Source organism: Somniosus microcephalus, chromosome 4 (genome assembly GCF_052327205.1).
Source record: "Somniosus microcephalus isolate GS21.2 chromosome 4, FLI_Smic_1.0, whole genome shotgun sequence".
Lineage (NCBI taxonomy): Eukaryota > Metazoa > Chordata > Chondrichthyes > Squaliformes > Somniosidae > Somniosus > Somniosus microcephalus.
In genome coordinates, this window is record NC_140990.1 from 44,858,222 (window position 1) to 44,877,604 (window position 19,383).

Genomic DNA, 19,383 nt, shown 5'->3' on the forward strand with positions numbered 1-19,383 from the left:
GGATGTTTCCTCTGTCTGGGGTGTCTAGAACCAGGGGTCACAGTCTCAGAATAAGGGGTCGGCCATTTAGAAAGAAAAAGAAAGACTTACATTTATATAGCGACTTTCATGACCACCAGACGTCTCAAAGAACTTTACAGCCAATGAAGTACTTTTGGAGTGTGGGCACTGTTGTAATGTAGGAAATGTGGCAGACAATTTGCGCACAGCAAGCTCCCACAAACAGCAATGTGATCGTAACCAGATAATCTGTTTTTTGTTATGTTGATTGAGGGATAAATATTGGCCAGGACACCGGGGATAACTCCCCTGCTCGTCTTTGAAATAGTGCCATGGGATCTTTTACGTCCACCTGAGAGAGCAGATGGGGCCTCGATTTAACATCTCATCTGAAAGATGGCACCTCTGACAGTGCCGCACTCTCTCAGCACTGCACTGGAGGGTCAGCCTAGATTGATGTGCTCAAGTCCCTGGAGTGGGACGTGAACCCACAACCTTTGACCCAGAGACAAGCTGCCAACTGAGCCACAGCTGACTGAGATGAGAAGAAACTTCTTCACTCCGAGGGCGGTGAATCTTTGGAATTCTCCACCCCAGAGGGCTGTGGAGGCTCAGTCGTGGAGTATGTTCAAGACAGAGATCGATAGATTTTTGAATATTAAGGGAATGAAGGGATATGGGGATAGTTCAGGAAAGTGGAGATGAGGGAGAAGATCAGCCAGGATCTTAGTGAATGGCGGAGCAGGCTGGAAGGGCCAAATGGCCGACTCCTGCTTAGAAACATAGAAGATAGGAGCAGGAGTAGGCCATTCGGCCCCTCGAGCCCGCTCCGCCATTTAATGAGATCATGGCTGATCATCCAAATTCAGTACCCTGTCCCTGCCTTCTCCCCATACCCCTTGATCCCTTTAGCCTCAAGAAATATATCTAACACCTTCTTGAATATAATTAATGAATTGACCTCAACTGCCCTATGTGGCAGAGAATTCCACAGGTTCACCACTCTCTGGGTGAAGAAATTCCTCCACATCTCAGTCCTAAATGGCTTACCCCTTATCCTTAGACTGTGACCCCTGGTTCTGGACTCCCCGACCATCGGCAACATCCTTCCTGCATCTAGTCTGTCCAGTCCTGTTCGAATTTTATAAGTTTCAATGAGATCCCCTCTCATTCTTCTAAACTCTAGCGAATATAAGCCTAATCGACCCAATCTCTCCTCATATGCAATTCCTGTCATCCCAGGAATCAGTCTGGTGAATCTTCGCTGCACTCCCTCCATGGCAAGAACATCCTTCCTCAGATAAGGTGACCAAAACTGCACACAATGCTCAAGGTGTGGACTCACCAAGGCCCTGTACAACTGCAGCAAGACATCCTTGTTCCTGTACTCAAATCCTCTCGCTATGAAGGCCAACATACCATTTGCCTTCTTAACCGCCTGCTGCACCTGCATGCTTACCTTCAGCGACTGGTGCACAAGGACACCCAAGTCTCGTTGCACTTCCCCTTCTCCCAATCTATTGCCGTTCAGATAATAATCTGCCTTCCTGTTTTTGCCACCAAAGTGGATAACCTCGAATTTATCCACATTATATTGCATCTGCCCAATCACCCAACCTGTCCAAATCATACTGGAGTTTCTCGGCATCCTCCTCAAAGCACACACGCCCACCCAGCGTTGTGTCATCTGCAAATTTGGAGATATTACATCTAGTTCCCTCGTCTAGATCATTAATATATATTGTGAATAGCTGGGGTCCTAGCACCGATCCCTGCGGTACCCCACTAGTCACTGCCTGCCACTCGGAAAAAGAGCAGTTTATTCCAACTCTTTGCTTCCTGTCTGCCAGCCAGTTCTCTATCCAAGTCAGTACCTTGCCCCCAATCCCATGTGCTTTAACTTTACATGCTAATCTCTTATGCGAGACCTTATCAAAAGCCTTCTGAAAGTCGAAATACACCACATCCACTGGTTCTCCCTTATCTATTCTACCAGTTACATCCTCAAAAAATTCCAGTAGATTAGTCAAGCACGATTTACCTTTTGTAAATCCATGTTGACTTTGTCCGATCCTGTCACTGTTATTCCAAGTGCTCTGCCATTACATCTTTTATAATGGACTCTAGCATTTTCCCCACTACCGATGTCAGGCTTACTGGTCTATAATTCCCCGTTTTCTCTCTACCACCTTTTTTGAATAGTGGGGCAACATTAGCTACCCTCCAATCCATGGGAACTGTTCCAGAATCTATAGAATGTTGGAAGATGACCAGCAATGCATCTACTATTTCTAGGGCCACTTCCTTAAGTACCCTAGGATGCAGATTATCAGGCCCTGGGGATTTATCGGCCTTCAATCCCGTCAATTTCCCTAACACCATTTCCCTACACTGATTTCATTCAGTTCCTCCCTCTCATTAGACCCTATGTTCCCCGACATCTCTGGGAGGTTATTTGTGTCCTCCTTTGTGAAGACAGAACCAAAGTATGTATTTAATTGGTCTGCCATTTCTTTGTTCCCCATTATTAATTCCCCTGATTCTGACTGCAAGGGACCTACACTTGACTTCACCAATCTTTTTCTCTTCACATATCTATAGAAGCTTTCCCACGGTGCCAGGAAGTTGGCTGCTGCTGCCTTCCCCCGATAAGCCATCCCCCTCAACAATATCCAAATTGGTATATATGTTTGAGAGGGGGATGGCCACAGGGGACCCCTGCACCACCTGATTTGGCCTCAACTGGAGTATTGTGCCCAATTCTGGGCATTGCACTTTATGAAGGATGTGAAGGCCTTAGAGAGGGTGCAGAAAAGATTTACAAGAAGGGTTCCAGGGATGAGGGACTTCAGTTATGTGGATAGACTGGAGAAACCTTAGAGCAGAGAAGGTTGAGATGAGATTTGATAGAGATGTTCAAAATCATGAGGGTTCTGGACAGAGTAGATAGAGAGAAAGTGTTCCCATTGGCGGAAGGGTCGAGAACCAGAGGACACAGATTTAAGGTGATTGACAGAAGAACCAAAGGCGACATGAGGAAAAACTTTTTTACGCAGCGAGTGGTTAGGATCCGGAATGCACTGCCTGAAAGGGTGGTGGAGGCAGATTCAATCACGGCTTTCAAAAGGGAATTGGATAAGTACCTGAAGTAAAGAAATTTGCAGGGTTACGGGGAAAGGGCGGGGAGTGGGACTTGCTGAAGTGGTCTTGCAGAGAGCCGGCATGGGCTCGATGGGCTGAATGGCCTCCTTCTGTGCTGTAACCATTCTATGATTCTATAAAATATTAGAAAGTTTGTTCTACAGAAGCACGGGGTTTATCTGCTTTTATTGATGAATTTAAAAAGTCTCTATTAAAACCTGAGCCAGTGTGTTGTGAGACAAAGAGCCTTGTGTCTAATAAGGGGAATAAAGGCCCACAGCCTCCCCTGGCCCCGGGCCCTGAACAAGGGACTGGAGAAACTCGCTGCCCTGCGGATCAGACAATCAGCCGGCGCTAGTCCCGCCCCTCGGGCTCCCCGATTGGTTGAAGGACCCGCCGCCGGCTCCCTATTGGTCGGAAGCTCCCGTCAATCAGGCCGTGGGCCCGGGTCACGTGTCCCCGAGGAGATCACGTGCACCGTCCAACTGACACCGCTCGGTCCGGGGCCTCGCAGACTCTCAGGTTTTTACATTTCTCTTTATTCTCTCCCGATCCACCCCTCCCCCCCACCACGCGCGATTCTCCACCCAATCGGAGCAGAGAAAACTCACTTTGAGTCACCGATCGCGACTCTGTAACCGACACCAAGGCCTTTCCCCGGAATGTCCCACGCCGACTCCGTCCGACAGGATCTGAGTGCGCAGGCGCAGCTCCGAGTGGGGGAGGGGGGTTGGTCTCCTCTGGGCATGCGCGGTTATTACCCTTGGTGACCGGAAGGGGTCGCTGTGCCGGATTCGGCCCAAACGGCCGTCCCGCGTACGCATGCGCGGACTCTCGGCTGTCTATCAACCAACCGCCAGAAGAGGTCGCTGGTGAGTCCAGTGCAGAAAGAAAGACTTGCATTTATATAGCGCCTTTCACCACCACCGGACGTCCCAAAGCGCTTTATAGCCAATGAAGTACTTTTGAAGTGTTGTCACTGTTGTAATGTAAGAAACGCAGCAGTCAATTAGCGCACAGCAAGCTCCCACAAACAGCAATCTGATAATCTATCATTTTGTTATGTTAATTGAGGGATAACCAGTGTAACATAGAAGATAGGAGCAGGAGTCGGCCATTCAGCCCCTCGCGCCTGCTCTGTCATTCAATGAGATCATGGCTGATCATCCAAACTCAGTACCCTGTCCCTGCCTTCTCCCCATATCCCTTGATCCCTTTAGCCTTAAGAAATATATCTAACTCCTTCTTGAATATATTTAATGAATTGGCCTCCACTGCCTTCTGTGGTAGAGAATTCCACAGGTTCACCACTCTCTGAGTGAAGAAATTCCTCCTCATCTCTGTCTTAAATGGCTTACCCCTTATCCTTCGACTGTGACCCCTGGTTTGGACTCCCCGACCATCGGGAACATCCTGCATCTAGTCTGTCTCGTCCTGTTAGGATTTTATAAGTTTCAATGATATCCCCTCTCATTCTTCTAAACTCCAGCGAGTATAAGCCCAATCGACCCAATCTCTCCTCATACGTCATTCCTGCCATCCCAGGTATCCGTCTGGTGAATCTTCGCTGCACTCCCTCCATGGCAAGAACATCCTTCCTCAGATAAGGCAACCAAAACTGCACACAATACTCAAGGTGTGGTTTCACCAAGGCCCTGTACAACTGCAGCAAGACATCCTTGTTCCTGTACTCGAACCTTCTCGCTGCGAAGGCCAACATACCATTTGCCGCCTTAACCGCCTGCTGCACCTGCATGCTTACCTTCAGCGACTGGTGCAGAAGAACACCCAGGTCTTGTTGCACTTCCCATTCTCCCAATCTATTGCCGTTCAGATAATAATCTGCCTTCCTGTTATTGACACCAAAGTGGATAACCTCGCATTTATCCACATTATACTGCATCTGCCATGCATCTGCCCAATCACCCAACCTATCCAAATCATACTGGAGTTTCTTGGCATCCTCCTCACAGCACACATGCCCACCCAGCTTTGTGTCGTCTGCAAACTTGGAGATATTACATCTAGTTCTTTACATAGGAGCAGGAGTGGGCCATTCGGCCCCTCGAGCCTGCTCCGCCATTAAATGAGATCATGGCTGATCTTCTGCCTCAACTCCATTCACCGGCCCTATCGCTGTATCCCTTGATGCCCTTACTGGTCAGAAATCTATCAACTTCTGTTTTGAATATACCTAATGACTGAGCCTCCACAGCCCTCTGGGGTAGAGAATTCCAAAGATTCACCACCCTCTGTGTGAAGAAATGTCTTCTCATCTCAGTCCTGAATGGCCGACCCTTTATCCTGAGGCTGTGGCCCCTGGTTCGAGACTCCCCAGCCAAGGGAAACATTCTCCCAGCATCCACCCTATCAAGCCCTGTAATAATTTTGTATGCTTCAATGAGATCCCCTCTCATTCTTCTGAATTCAAGAGAATACAGGCCTAGTTTACTCAATCTCTTCTCATATGACAGTCCCGCCATCCCAGGAATCAATCTCGTGAACCTTCATTGCACTCCCTCCATGGCAAGTATATCCTTCCTTAGGTAAGGAGACTAAAATTGTACACAGTGCTCCAGGTGTGGTCTCACCAAGGCCCTATATAATTGGAGTAAGACTTCTTTAGTCCTGTACTCAAATCCTCTTGTAATGTCAATCAACCATCAGCTAGAAGAGGTCGCTGGTGAGACCAGTGAAGAAAGAAAGACTTGCATTTATATAGCGCCTTTCACCACCACCGGACGTCCCAAAGTGTTTTACAGCCAATGAAGTACTTTTGAAGTGTAGTCACTGTTGTAAGAACATAAGAACATAAGAAATAGGAGCAGGAGTAGGCCAATCGGCCCCTCGAGCCTGCTCCGCCATTCAATAAGATCATGGCTGATCTGATCCTAATCTCAAATCTTCTATCACTCTCCATCCACCCGAACCCATGTGATCTCCCGGGAGAGGTGAAAAACCAGATAAAAAACCCAATGGCCAATTTGGGGAAAAAAATCTGGGAAATTCCTCTCCGACCCATCTAGGCGATCGAAACTCATCCAGGAGATCACTCTGTCCCTATATTTTCTACAGTACTTACAGGAATAAAACCATCTCCTGAAATCTAACACAGAATTAGAACACAAGAAGTAGGAGCAGAACCAGGCTACACGGCCCCTAGGCCCACTCCGCTACCCACAGGGCCATGTCCATTCCGAACCTAGACTCATTTCCAATTTCCTGCCCGCTCCCCGTAACCCTTATTTCCCTTTACTTCTAGGAAACTATCTATTTCTGTTTTAAATTTATTTAATGATATAGCTTACACAGCTTTCTGGGGCAGCAAATTCCACAAAACTACCACCCTCTGAGTGAAGAAGTTTCTCCTCATCTCAGTTTTGAAAGAGCAGCCCCTTATTCTAAGATTATGCCCCCTAGTTCTAGTTTCACCCATCATTGGGAGCATCCTCACCGCATCCACCCGATCCAACCCCTTCACAATCTTATATGTTTCAATAAGATCACCTCTCATTCTTCTGAACTCCAATGAGTAGAGTCCCAATCTACTCAACCTCTCCTCATATGACCACCCCCTCATCCCCGGGATTAACCGAGTGAACCTTCTTTGTACTGACTCGAGAGCAAGTATGTCTTTTCTTAAGTATGGACACCAAAACTGTACGCAGTATTCCAGGTGCGGTCTCACCAATACCTTGTACAACTGCAGCAATACCTCCCTGTTTTTATATTCTATCCCCCTGGCAATCAAAGCCAACATTCCATTGGCCTTCTTGATCACTTGCTGCACGTGCATACTAACTTTTTGAGTTTTGTGCACCAGGACCCCCAGATCCCTTTGTACTACAGTACTTTCCAGTTTCTTGCCATTAAGATAATAACTTGCTCTATGATTTTTCCTGCCAAAGTGCATAACCTCACACTTTCCAGTATTGTATTCCATCTGCCAAATCGCTGCCCACTTACTTAGCCTGTCTATGTCCCTTTGCAGGTTTTTTATGTCCTCCTCACTACTTTCCCTCCCATCTTTGTGTCATCTGCAAACTTTGATATGTTACACTCGGTCCCCCCCTCCAAATCGTTAATATAGATTGTAAAGAGTTGGGGACCCAGCACTGACCCCTGCGGAACACCACTAGTTACTGATTGCCAGTCTGAGAACGAACCATTTATCCCAACTCTCTGCTTTCTGTTAGAGAGCCAATCCTCCACCCATGCCAGAATATTACCCCCAATCCCGTGATTTTTTATCTTGAGCAATCATCTTTTGTGTGGCACCTTGTCAAATGCCTTTTGGAAGTCTAAATACACTACGTCCACTGGTTCCCCTTTATCCACCCTGTATGTTACTTCCTCAAAGAACTCAAGCAAATTTGTCAAACATGACTTCCCCTTCATGAAACCATGCTGAGTTTGTCCTATTAAATTATGTTTATCCAAATGTACCGTTACTGTCTCCTTAATAATGGACTCTAACATTTTACCAACCACAGATGTTAGGCTAACAGGTCTATAGTTTCCAGCCTTCTGCCTACTGCCTTTTTTAAATAAGGGTGTTACATTAGCAGTTTTCCAATCTGCCGGGACCTTTGCTGAGTCCAGGGAGTTTTGGAAAATTATTACCAATGCATCCACAATCCCAACCGCCACTTCCCTCAAGACCCTAGGATGTAAGCCATCAGGTCCAGGGGATTTATCCGCCTTGAGTCCCATTATTTTACCGAGTACCACTTCCTTAGTGATTTTAATCATATTTAGTTCCTCCCCCCCCCCCCCCCCTAGAGCCCCCTGTTTGTCCAGTGTTGGGATATTCTTAGTGTCCTCTACTGTAAAGACTGATACAAAATAATTGTTCAGTGTTTTTGCCATCTCCATGTTTCCCACCATTAATTTCCCGGTCTCATCCTCTAAGGGACCAACATTTACTTTAGCCACCCTTTTTCTTTTTAAATAACTATAGAAACTTTTGCTATCTGTTTTTATATTTTTTGCTAATTTACTTTCATAATCTATCTTCCCTTTCTTAATCAATCTTTTTGTTATTTTTTGCTGTCTTTTAAAGACTTCCCAATCTTCTATCCTCCCACTAGATTTGGCTACCTTATATGCCCTTGTTTTTAGTCGGATACTATCCTTAATTACTTTACTTAGCCACGGATGGCTATCTTTTCTTTTACACCCTTTTTCCCTCAGTGGAACATATTTTTTTTGGAAGTTGTAAAATAACTCCTTAAATGTACACCACTGATCATGTACCGTCTTACCCTTTAATCTATTTTCCCAGTCCACTCTAATCAATTCCGCTCTCATACCTTCATAGCCTCCTTTATTCAAGCTCAGCACGCTTGTTTGAGATCCAACCTTCTCACCCTCTAATTGAACATGGAATTCAACCTTGTTATGGTCACTCATTCCAAGGGGATCCTTTACTAGGACATTTTTAATTAAGCCTGTCTCATTACACAGGACCAAATCTAAGGTTGCTTGCCCCCTGGTCGGTTCAGTTACATACTGCTCAAGAAACCCATCCCTAATACACTCAATGAACTCATCCTCAAGGCTACTCTGCCCAATTTGATTTGTCCAGTTAATATGATAGTTAAAATCCCCCATAATTATAGCTGTTCCCTTATTACAAGCCTCAACTATTTCCTGATTAATACTCCGTCCAACAGAGTTGCAACTGTTCGGAGGCCTATAGACTACGCCCACTAGTGTTTTTTCCCCTTATTATTCGTTCTCTCCACCCACACTGTTTCACTATCCTGCTCCTTTGACCCAATATCATTTCTCTATATTATAGTGATTCCTTGCTTTATTAACATAGCCACCCCACCTCCCCTCCCTTCCTGCCTGTCCTCCCTGATTGTTAAATAACCTGGTATGTTTAATTCCCAGTCATGGTCACCCTGCAGCCATGTTTCTGTAATGGCCACAAGATCATACCCATATGTAGTTATTTGTGCCGTTAACTCATTCATTTTGTTACGAATGCTACGTGCATTCAGATAAAGAACTTTCCAATATGTTTTGTGACACTCAGTTCCTGTTTTTCCCCCCTTTACTACTTTACCTTTTACTCCATACCTTCTGTCCCTTCCTGACACGTTCTGTTTTTTAATTTCCCCACTGCTACCTAAGTCTATGACCTTCTCCGTTGTCATTTCTGTTATTTGCTCTCTAGAAACCTCCCCCCCACTAATTAGTTTAAGAAATGCAGCAGTAGTTAGCGCACAGCAAGCTCCCACAAAGAGCAATGTTATAATGACCAGAAAATCCATCTTTTTATGTTGATTGAGAGATAAACATTGGCTAGGAGACTGGGGATAACTGCCCTGCTCTTTCCCACATTACAACAGTGACTACTTCATTGTAGTACTTCATTGGCTGTAAAGCACTTCAAGACACCTGGTGGTCATGAAAGTACGATATAAATGCATGTCTTTCTTTCTTGAAATTGTGCCATGGGATCTTTTACATCCACCTGAGAGAGCAGACAGGGCCTCAGTTTAACGTCTCATCCGAAAGACGGCAACTCCGACAGTGCAGCACTCCCTCAGTACTGCACTGGAGTGTCAGCCTAGATTTTTGTGCTCAAGTCTCTGGAGTGGGACTTGAACCCACAACTTTCTGACTCAGAGGCGAGAGTGCTACCAACTGAGCCACTGGCTGACACTAAAGAACAAGCAGTTCTGACGAAAGGTCATCGACCTGAAACGTTAACTCTGTTTCTCTCTCCACAGATGCTGCCTGACCTGCTGACTATTTCCAGCATTTTCTGTTTTTATTAAAGAAACAAGGGAGTGATTGCTGACAGGAAAAATGTTGGGTCATCCTGCGCATGCGCACCTCCCTGGCGGCTGAGGCGAAACACTGACTCGCCCCCCCACCTGAGCCGCGCCCGCGTACCAGATGTTGTGGCTCCGCATGCGCGCCCGATGTTCCAACCGCGGGGTTTTGTGCGCTGAGCATGCGCGTTGCGGACCGATTGGGACGGGCGATTGTGGAGCAGGAGGGAGAGCGCGGGGGCCATGAGCACATGGGCGGGACTCGGAGTCAACAGAGCGCTTTCTGGAGCGCGGGGGCTTGTGGGTATTGCAGCCGCCATTACTGCTGATCCTTTCAACCAACCTCTGTGGCAGCTGGGGCCTGAAAATCAGCTTCACTGCCCCTAGGTTCGGAAAGGGGAAAATTAAACAACAGTTTGTCTCTGATCCTTTTCTGATCTCAATTTACAGGGTTATAGAAGTGGAGCAGTTACAGGCAGGAAGCTCAGACCAAACATCACGTCAAGATCTGACAGAGTCGCTCGATTCATCAGGACCTGAATATCATCGGCCTTTGCACATGGAAGGAGCAAGCAGCGATGACAAACCGCACACGTGTTCAGTGTGTGGACGCGGATTCAGCCGATCGCCTGACCTGGCGAGACACGTGCACCGTCACACCGGGGAGAAACCGGGTAAAGGTGGGGACGGTGGGAAGGGATTCAGTTCCCCGTCTGAATTGGAAGTTCAACGGCGCAGTCACACCAGGGACAGTCCGTTCACCTGCTCCGTGTGTGGAAAGGGATTTGTTTGTTCATCTCACCTGCAAACACACCAGCGAGTTCATACTGACGAGAAACCATTTCAGTGTTCTGACTGTGGGAAGAGCTTTAAAAGCTCTGGGGATCTGAAGCAACACCAGCGAGCTCACACTGATGAGAGGCCGTTTCAATGTTCTGAGTGTGGGAAGAGCTTTAAAAGCCCCGGGGAACTGAAGCAACACCAGCTTGTTCACACTGACGAGAGACCATTTCAGTGTTCTGACTGTGGGAAGAGCTTTAAAAGCCCCCAGGATCTGAAGGGACACCAGCTTGTTCACACTGGCGAGAGACCATTTCAGTGTCCTAACTGTGGGAAGAGCTTTAAAAGCGTCAGGGATCTGAAGGAACACCAGCGTGTTCACACTGATGAGAGACCATTTCAGTGTCCTGACTGTGGGAAGAGCTTTAAAATCTCTGGGGAACTGAAGCGACACCAGCTTGTTCACACTGACGAGAGACCATTTCAGTGTCCTAACTGTGGGAAGAGCTTTAAAAGCCCCGGGGATCTGAAGGGACATCAGCTTGTTCACACTGATGAGAGACCATTTCAGTGTCCTGACTGTGGGAAGAGCTTTAAAAGCCCCAGGGACCTGAAGGGACACCAGCTTGTTCACACTGGGGAAAGACCATTTCAGTGTTCTGACTGTGGGAAGAGCTTTAAAAGCTCCCAGTATCTGAAGCTTCACCAGCGAGCTCACACTGATGAGAGACCCTTTAAATGTTCTGACTGTGGGAAGAGCTTTAAAAGCTCGAAGAACCTTAAGAGTCATCAGCGTCTTCACACTGATCATAGAATCTAACAGCACAGAAGGAGGTGATTCGGTCCATCGTGTCTGTGCCGGCTCTTTGAAAGAGCTGTCCAATTTAGTCCCAAACCCCAGCTTTATCCCCAGAACTCTGCAAATTAGTCCTCTTCAAGTACATGTCCAATTACCGTTTGAAAGTTCAGATGGTGCGTTCCAGATCTTAACAACCCTCTGTGTGAAAACAATTCTCTTCATTTCCCTCTAGTTCTTTTAGCAACTATTTTAAATCTGTGACCTTTGGTTACCGACCCACTTGCCAGAGTGAACAGTTTCTCCCTACTTGCTTGATCAAAACCGCTCATCATTTACGCGCCGCCATCTTGGTGGAGCGAAGACGGACCAGTTCCACCTGCAGCACGGCGCATGCGCGGCCATCTTGGCACAGGAACAGAGAGTGGGCGGGGCTTCAGGGTCCCAGTGACCAGGAGAGACAATCATTGACTCATTGATTTTATTCTCACTCTGCACACAGCGGGTGTAGAACTGAACCCAACCAGAGCAGAGGGAGGGGGAAAACTGGGAGTGGAGGAAAGAAATGTTGGAGATGGTGCGATGGGTTTGGATTTCAGAACAGGGAGGAGGGAGAGTGTGTGGGACGGGGATTTACAGCTTTGGGGGAACGAGAGGAAAGAATGTTTCATAGAAACTAGAATTGTCTGTCCTGAATTTCTATCCTGTACTTCCAGTGATGGCTTTTGTAAACTCCTTTTACAGGGTATTAGAAGGGGAGGATTTACAGACGGGAAACTCAAACCAAACACCACATCAAGATCTGACAGTCACTCCATTCATCAGGACCTCAATATCATCGGCCTTTGAATGTGGAAGGAGGAATGTTTGTCTGTTCTGCCTGTGGGAAAAGATTTCAAACATCAGTGTGACTGGAAAAGCACCGAGACACACACACCCGAGTGAGAGTGTTCTAGAGCACTGACTGGAAAAAGCTTTAACCAGTTACACAACCTGAAGAAACATCGCACTATTCACAGCGGGGAGAAACCGTACACGTGTTCTGTGTGTGGACGAGGCTTCAACCGATCGTCCAACCTGGAGAGACACAAGGACACCCGCACCACGGAGAAATGGTGGAAATGTGGGGACTGTGGGAAGAGATTCAATTATCCATCCAAGCTGGAAACTCATTGGCGTACTCACTCCAGGGAGAGGCCGTTCACCTGCTCCATGTGTGGGAAGGGAATCACAGAGTTATCCAAGCTCCAGATACACCAGTGAGTTCACACTGGGGAGAGGCCGTTCACGTGTATTGAATGTGGGAAGGGATTCACTCAGTCATCCAGCCTCCATAGACACCAGCGAGTTCACACTGGGGAGAAACCGTTCTCCTGCTCCGTGTGTGGGAAGGGATTCGCAGAGTTATCCAAGCTCCAGATACACCAGAGAGTTCATACTGGCAAAAGGCTGTTCACATGTATTGAATGTGGGAAGGGATTCACTCAGTTAAAGAATCTCCAGATACACCAGCGAGTTCACACTGGGGAGAGGCCGTTCACTTGCTCTGTGTGGGGGAAGGGATTCACTCAGTCATCCCATCTTCTGACTCACCAACTTGTTCGCACTGTTAAGAGACCATTTAGATGTTCTGACTGTGAGAAGAGCTTTAAAAACACAAGCGACCTGCTGACCCACCAACGCACTCACACTGGGGAGAGACCATTCACCTGCTCCATGTGTAGGAAGGGATTCACTCAGTCATGCACTCTGCTGAGACACCAGCGAGTTCACACTGAGGAGCGATCTTTCACCTGCTCTTATTGTGGGAAGGTTTTCACTTGGAAGTCTAACCTGCTTAATCACCAGCAAGTTCACACTGGGGAGAGGCTGTTCACCTGCTCCGTGTGTGGGAAGGGATTCACTCAGTCATGCACTCTGCTGAGACACCAGCGAGTTCACCAGTGATTGCAGAGGTTGGATTCTACTGTTATTGCTGCTGTTAATCACATCCAGGACTGAACCATGTTCACTCTGGCAATTGGGCTTTGTTTCTGCTGATGTTAATAACTAGAATAACTGGGCTTGAGATTAATATTCTGGACAAATATTAAATAAATCAGCTTTGTTTCAAACACACAGTGTGTCTAATATTTGATTTCTCCATGATAAGAGGAGACTAATTGATGTTCTGTTACTGACTCTTCCATTTTTGGGCCTTTTCTTACTCTGGATTATTTCAGTTCTCATCTAGTTCACCTTCTACCACATCAAACCCCAAACTTGTTCCATTTGTGTACACGGCTTGTGGGTGTCATAGACTGAACTGTAGTGTCTCACTTTACACTCATCTGAAATTCCTTTGAACCACCCCTTTACAGAACTACCTTGCATAAGATTTGAAATCTGTTATTTTCTGTATCATTTAACATCTCTTGGATCCGATTTTTTTTAAAAACTCCACACATACTGCATGTGACAGCCTTAGAAATGTTCTGATCTTTGTAATTGTCATTGCTGATTTTGATGGTCTCTTCGATTTAATCTCTTGTTACTAACATACCTTGCACTATTTCTTTAATCGAGATAATTGTTTCAAATACTTCCTTTATCAGGTCTTTAGCTCCTCCTCCTCCTGTCAATAATCCTTGGTCAGAGGCTGGGGTTAAGGTGTAGGATTGGGGTTAGTGGTTGGGGCTAGTGGTTATTGGTTAGGATTGGGGTTAGTGGTTGGGGGCTAGTGGTTATTGGTTAGGATTGGGGTTAGTGGTTGGGGCTAGTGGTTATTGTTTAGGATTGGGGTTAGTGGTTGGGGCTAGTGGTTATTGGTTAGGATTGGGGTTAGTGGTTGGGGCTAGTGGTTATTGGTTAGGATTGGGGTTAGTGGTTGGGGCCAGTGAATATTGGTTAGGATTGGAGTTAGTGGTTGGGGCTAGTGGTTATTGGTTAGGATTGGGGTTAGTGGTTGGGGCCAGTGAATATTGGTTAGGATTGGGGTTAGTGGTTATTGGTTAGGATTGGGGTTAGTGGTTATTGTTTAGGATTGGGTTAGTGGTTGGGGCTAGTGGTTAGGATTGGGGTTAGTGGTTGGGGCTAGTGGTTATTGGTTAGGATTGGGGTTAGTGGTTATTGGTTAGGATTGGGGTTAGTGGTTATTGGTTAGGATTGGGGTTAGTGGTTATTGGTTACGATTGGGGTTATTGGTTAGGATTGGGGTTAGTGGTTGGGGTTAGTGGTTATTGGTTAGGATTGGGGTTAGTGGTTGGGGCTAGTGGTTATTGGTTAGGATTGGGGTTAGTGGTTATTGGTTAGGATTGGGGTTAGTGGTTATTGGTTAGGATTGGGGTTAGTGGTTATTGGTTAGGATTGGGGTTAGTGGTTATTGGTTAGGATTGGGGCTAGTGGTTATTGGTTACGATTGGGGTTATTGGTTAGGATTGGGGTTAGTGGTTGGGGTTAGTGGTTATTGGTTAGGGTTGGGGTTAGTGGTTATTGGTTAGGATTGGGGTTAGTGGTTGGGGCTAGTGGTTATTGGTTAGGATTGGGGTTAGCAGTTGGGGCTAGTGGTTATTGGTTAGGATTGGGGTTATTGGTTGGGGCTAGTGGTTATTGATTAGGATTGGGGTTAGTGGTTGGGGCTAGTGGTTATTGGTTAGGATTGGGTTGTTGTCCGTGTATAATGAGACACAGACTGCGGAGAACGGTACAATAGGTGTTTACTAAACGTGGCTCAGACTGCAACTGAACTGTACAGATTACTACTCAGCGTTATATCCAGGTGTGGTCACTGCCGGTATATACAGTATACATGAGCTGTAAAAACTAGTTCCCCCCTTAAAGGTACATACATTACAATTCCTCCCCTTTTAGATTAACAGTACCATAACACTCATTTAACACTCATTTAACAATTAAATATCAAACTAATTACAATTTACACTTTTAACATGCAACATTAGCTGAAAATAGTCTATTTATAAATTCAGTGTTTGGGGAGGCTTCCTGATCCTTTCTGGATAGCGCCTTTCCCGAGTGTCTTGCTCTTGGTGCGGAGGCGATTCTGGCCCCTTGTCGTCGGTTTGTTCATCAGCTTCCGATGCTACTGTTTCTGGGGTAGATGCTACCTGTATGTCGGGTTCATCACCAGGTACGTATGGGCGAGGCATGGGGTTGACTTGTTCCTGTGACTCTAGAATCTGGTCAGCATGGCGTCTCACGATGCTCTCCCCAACGTCCACTGTTGACATTAGTGGGCCCTGCCATGTGCATATCATTCCTGGCTGCCATTTTTCTGTTCGGTAGTCGCGGGCCAAGACTGGTTGCCCTACATTGAAGCTCCTTGTTGGCTTCTCATGGATGTGCTGGAATTGCTTACTCTCAACATCTCTTTGTACGTTTGGTCTGAGCAAATCCAGGCGAGATCTTAACCTTCGGTTAAAGAACATCATGGCTGGGGCCTGGTTGGTGACTGCATGTGTCGCATTCCGGTAGGCGAACAGGAAATTGTCCACCTTGTGCTGCAGTGGAATGTTGCTATTGTACATAGCCTTTATTGCCTTCTTAAAGGTTTGTACGAACCTCTCAGCCAATCCATTTGTGGCTGGATGATACGGGGCGGATGTGTAATGCCTTACCCCATTCTTTTTCAAGAACCTCCGGAACTCTTCAGACACAAACTGTGGTCCGTTGTCGGAGCAAATCTGTTCTGGCAAGCCATTCCTGGCAAAAATGGTCCGTGGGACTGCAATAGTTTTCTCCGTGGTGGTGGAGGACATTTTGATGACCTCAGGCCATTTTGAGTGAGCATCCACGGCTATTAAAAACATTGAGTCCATGAATGGACCAGCAAAATCAATATGCACCCGTTGCCATGGAGATGAGGGCCAGTCCCATGGGTGTAGAGGGGCCTATGGTGGTGCATTTTGGACTTTCTGGCATCCTGAGCAGCTCTTGGTCAGGTCCTCGATTTGTTTATCGATTCCCGGCCACCACACATAAGCCCTGGCTAGGCTTTTCATTTTTACCCCTCCCAGATGAACCTAATGAAGCTCATTGAGCACTCTATCCCTTAACTTGGGTGGAATTACCACTCGGGATCCACACATCAAGGTCCCCCGGCACACTGACAGCTGTTCTCTCCTTGTCGAGAATGCTGGCAACAGTGAGTCGCCATGTGCTGGCCATTCCTTCACCGTCAAATCATATACCCGAGACAGTGTCGGGTCATTTCGGGTTTCCTTTTCAATACAAGCGTTAGTTACCGGTAGGTATTCAACTATAGTCGAATGGAATATTTTGACAGGATCCACTGCTGGTGCTTCCTCCACAGTAGGCAGTGGCAGGCGTGATAGCCCATCAGAATTTCCATGCTGTTTCATGCCCTTATATTCATTTAACTCATTTAACACTCATTTAACAATTAAATATCAAACTAATTACAATTTACACTTTTAACATGCAACATTAGCTGAAAATAGTCTATTTATAAATTCAGTGTTTGGGGAGGCTTCCTGATCCTTTCTGGATAGCGCCTTTCCCGAGTGTCTTGCTCTTGGTGCGGAGGCGATTCTGGCCCCTTGTCGTCGGTTTGTTCATCAGCTTCCGATGCTACTGTTTCTGGGGTAGATGCTACCTGTATGTCGGGTTCATCACCAGGTACGTATGGGCGAGGCATGGGGTTGACTTGTTCCTGTGACTCTAGAATCTGGTCAGCATGGCGTCTCACGATGCTCTCCCCAACGTCCACTGTTGACATTAGTGGGCCCTGCCATGTGCATATCATTCCTGGCTGCCATTTTTCTGTTCGGTAGTCGCGGGCCAAGACTGGTTGCCCTACATTGAAGCTCCTTGTTGGCTTCTCATGGATGTGCTGGAATTGCTTACTCTCAACATCTCTTTGTACGTTTGGTCTGAGCAAATCCAGGCGAGATCTTAACCTTCGGTTAAAGAACATCATGGCTGGGGCCTGGTTGGTGACTGCATGTGTCGCATTCCGGTAGGCGAACAGGAAATTGTCCACCTTGTGCTGCAGTGGAATGTTGCTATTGTACATAGCCTTTATTGCCTTCTTAAAGGTTTGTACGAACCTCTCAGCCAATCCATTTGTGGCTGGATGATACGGGGCGGATGTGTAATGCCTTACCCCATTCTTTTTCAAGAACCTCCGGAACTCTTCAGACACAAACTGTGGTCCGTTGTCGGAGCAAATCTGTTCTGGCAAGCCATTCCTGGCAAAAATGGTCCGTGGGACTGCAATAGTTTTCTCCGTGGTGGTGGAGGACATTTTGATGACCTCAGGCCATTTTGAGTGAGCATCCACGGCTATTAAAAACATTGAGTCCATGAATGGACCAGCAAAATCAATATGCACCCGTTGCCATGGAGATGAGGGCCAGTCCCATGGGTGTAGAGGGGCCTATGGTGGTGCATTTTGGACTTTCTGGCATCCTGAGCAGCTCTTGGTCAGGTCCTCGATTTGTTTATCGATTCCCGGCCACCACACATAAGCCCTGGCTAGGCTTTTCATTTTTACCCCTCCCAGATGAACCTAATGAAGCTCATTGAGCACTCTATCCCTTAACTTGGGTGGAATTACCACTCGGGATCCACACATCAAGGTCCCCCGGCACACTGACAGCTGTTCTCTCCTTGTCGAGAATGCTGGCAACAGTGAGTCGCCATGTGCTGGCCATTCCTTCACCGTCAAATCATATACCCGAGACAGTGTCGGGTCATTTCGGGTTTCCTTTTCAATACAAGCGTTAGTTACCGGTAGGTATTCAACTATAGTCGAATGGAATATTTTGACAGGATCCACTGCTGGTGCTTCCTCCACAGTAGGCAGTGGCAGGCGTGATAGCCCATCAGAATTTCCATGCTGTTTCATGCCCTTATATTCATTTAACTCATTTAACACTCATTTAACAATTAAATATCAAACTAATTACAATTTACACTTTTAACATGCAACATTAGCTGAAAATAGTCTATTTATAAATTCAGTGTTTGGGGAGGCTTCCTGATCCTTTCTGGATAGCGCCTTTCCCGAGTGTCTTGCTCTTGGTGCGGAGGCGATTCTGGCCCCTTGTCGTCGGTTTGTTCATCAGCTTCCGATGCTACTGTTTCTGGGGTAGATGCTACCTGTATGTCGGGTTCATCACCAGGTACGTATGGGCGAGGCATGGGGTTGACTTGTTCCTGTGACTCTAGAATCTGGTCAGCATGGCGTCTCACGATGCTCTCCCCAACGTCCACTGTTGACATTAGTGGGCCCTGCCATGTGCATATCATTCCTGGCTGCCATTTTTCTGTTCGGTAGTCGCGGGCCAAGACTGGTTGCCCTACATTGAAGCTCCTTGTTGGCTTCTCATGGATGTGCTGGAATTGCTTACTCTCAACATCTCTTTGTACGTTTGGTCTGAGCAAATCCAGGCGAGATCTTAACCTTCGGTTAAAGAACATCATGGCTGGGGCCTGGTTGGTGACTGCATGTGTCGCATTCCGGTAGGCGAACAGGAAATTGTCCACCTTGTGCTGCAGTGGAATGTTGCTATTGTACATAGCCTTTATTGCCTTCTTAAAGGTTTGTACGAACCTCTCAGCCAATCCATTTGTGGCTGGATGATACGGGGCGGATGTGTAATGCCTTACCCCATTCTTTTTCAAGAACCTCCGGAACTCTTCAGACACAAACTGTGGTCCGTTGTCGGAGCAAATCTGTTCTGGCAAGCCATTCCTGGCAAAAATGGTCCGTGGGACTGCAATAGTTTTCTCCGTGGTGGTGGAGGACATTTTGATGACCTCAGGCCATTTTGAGTGAGCATCCACGGCTATTAAAAACATTGAGTCCATGAATGGACCAGCAAAATCAATATGCACCCGTTGCCATGGAGATGAGGG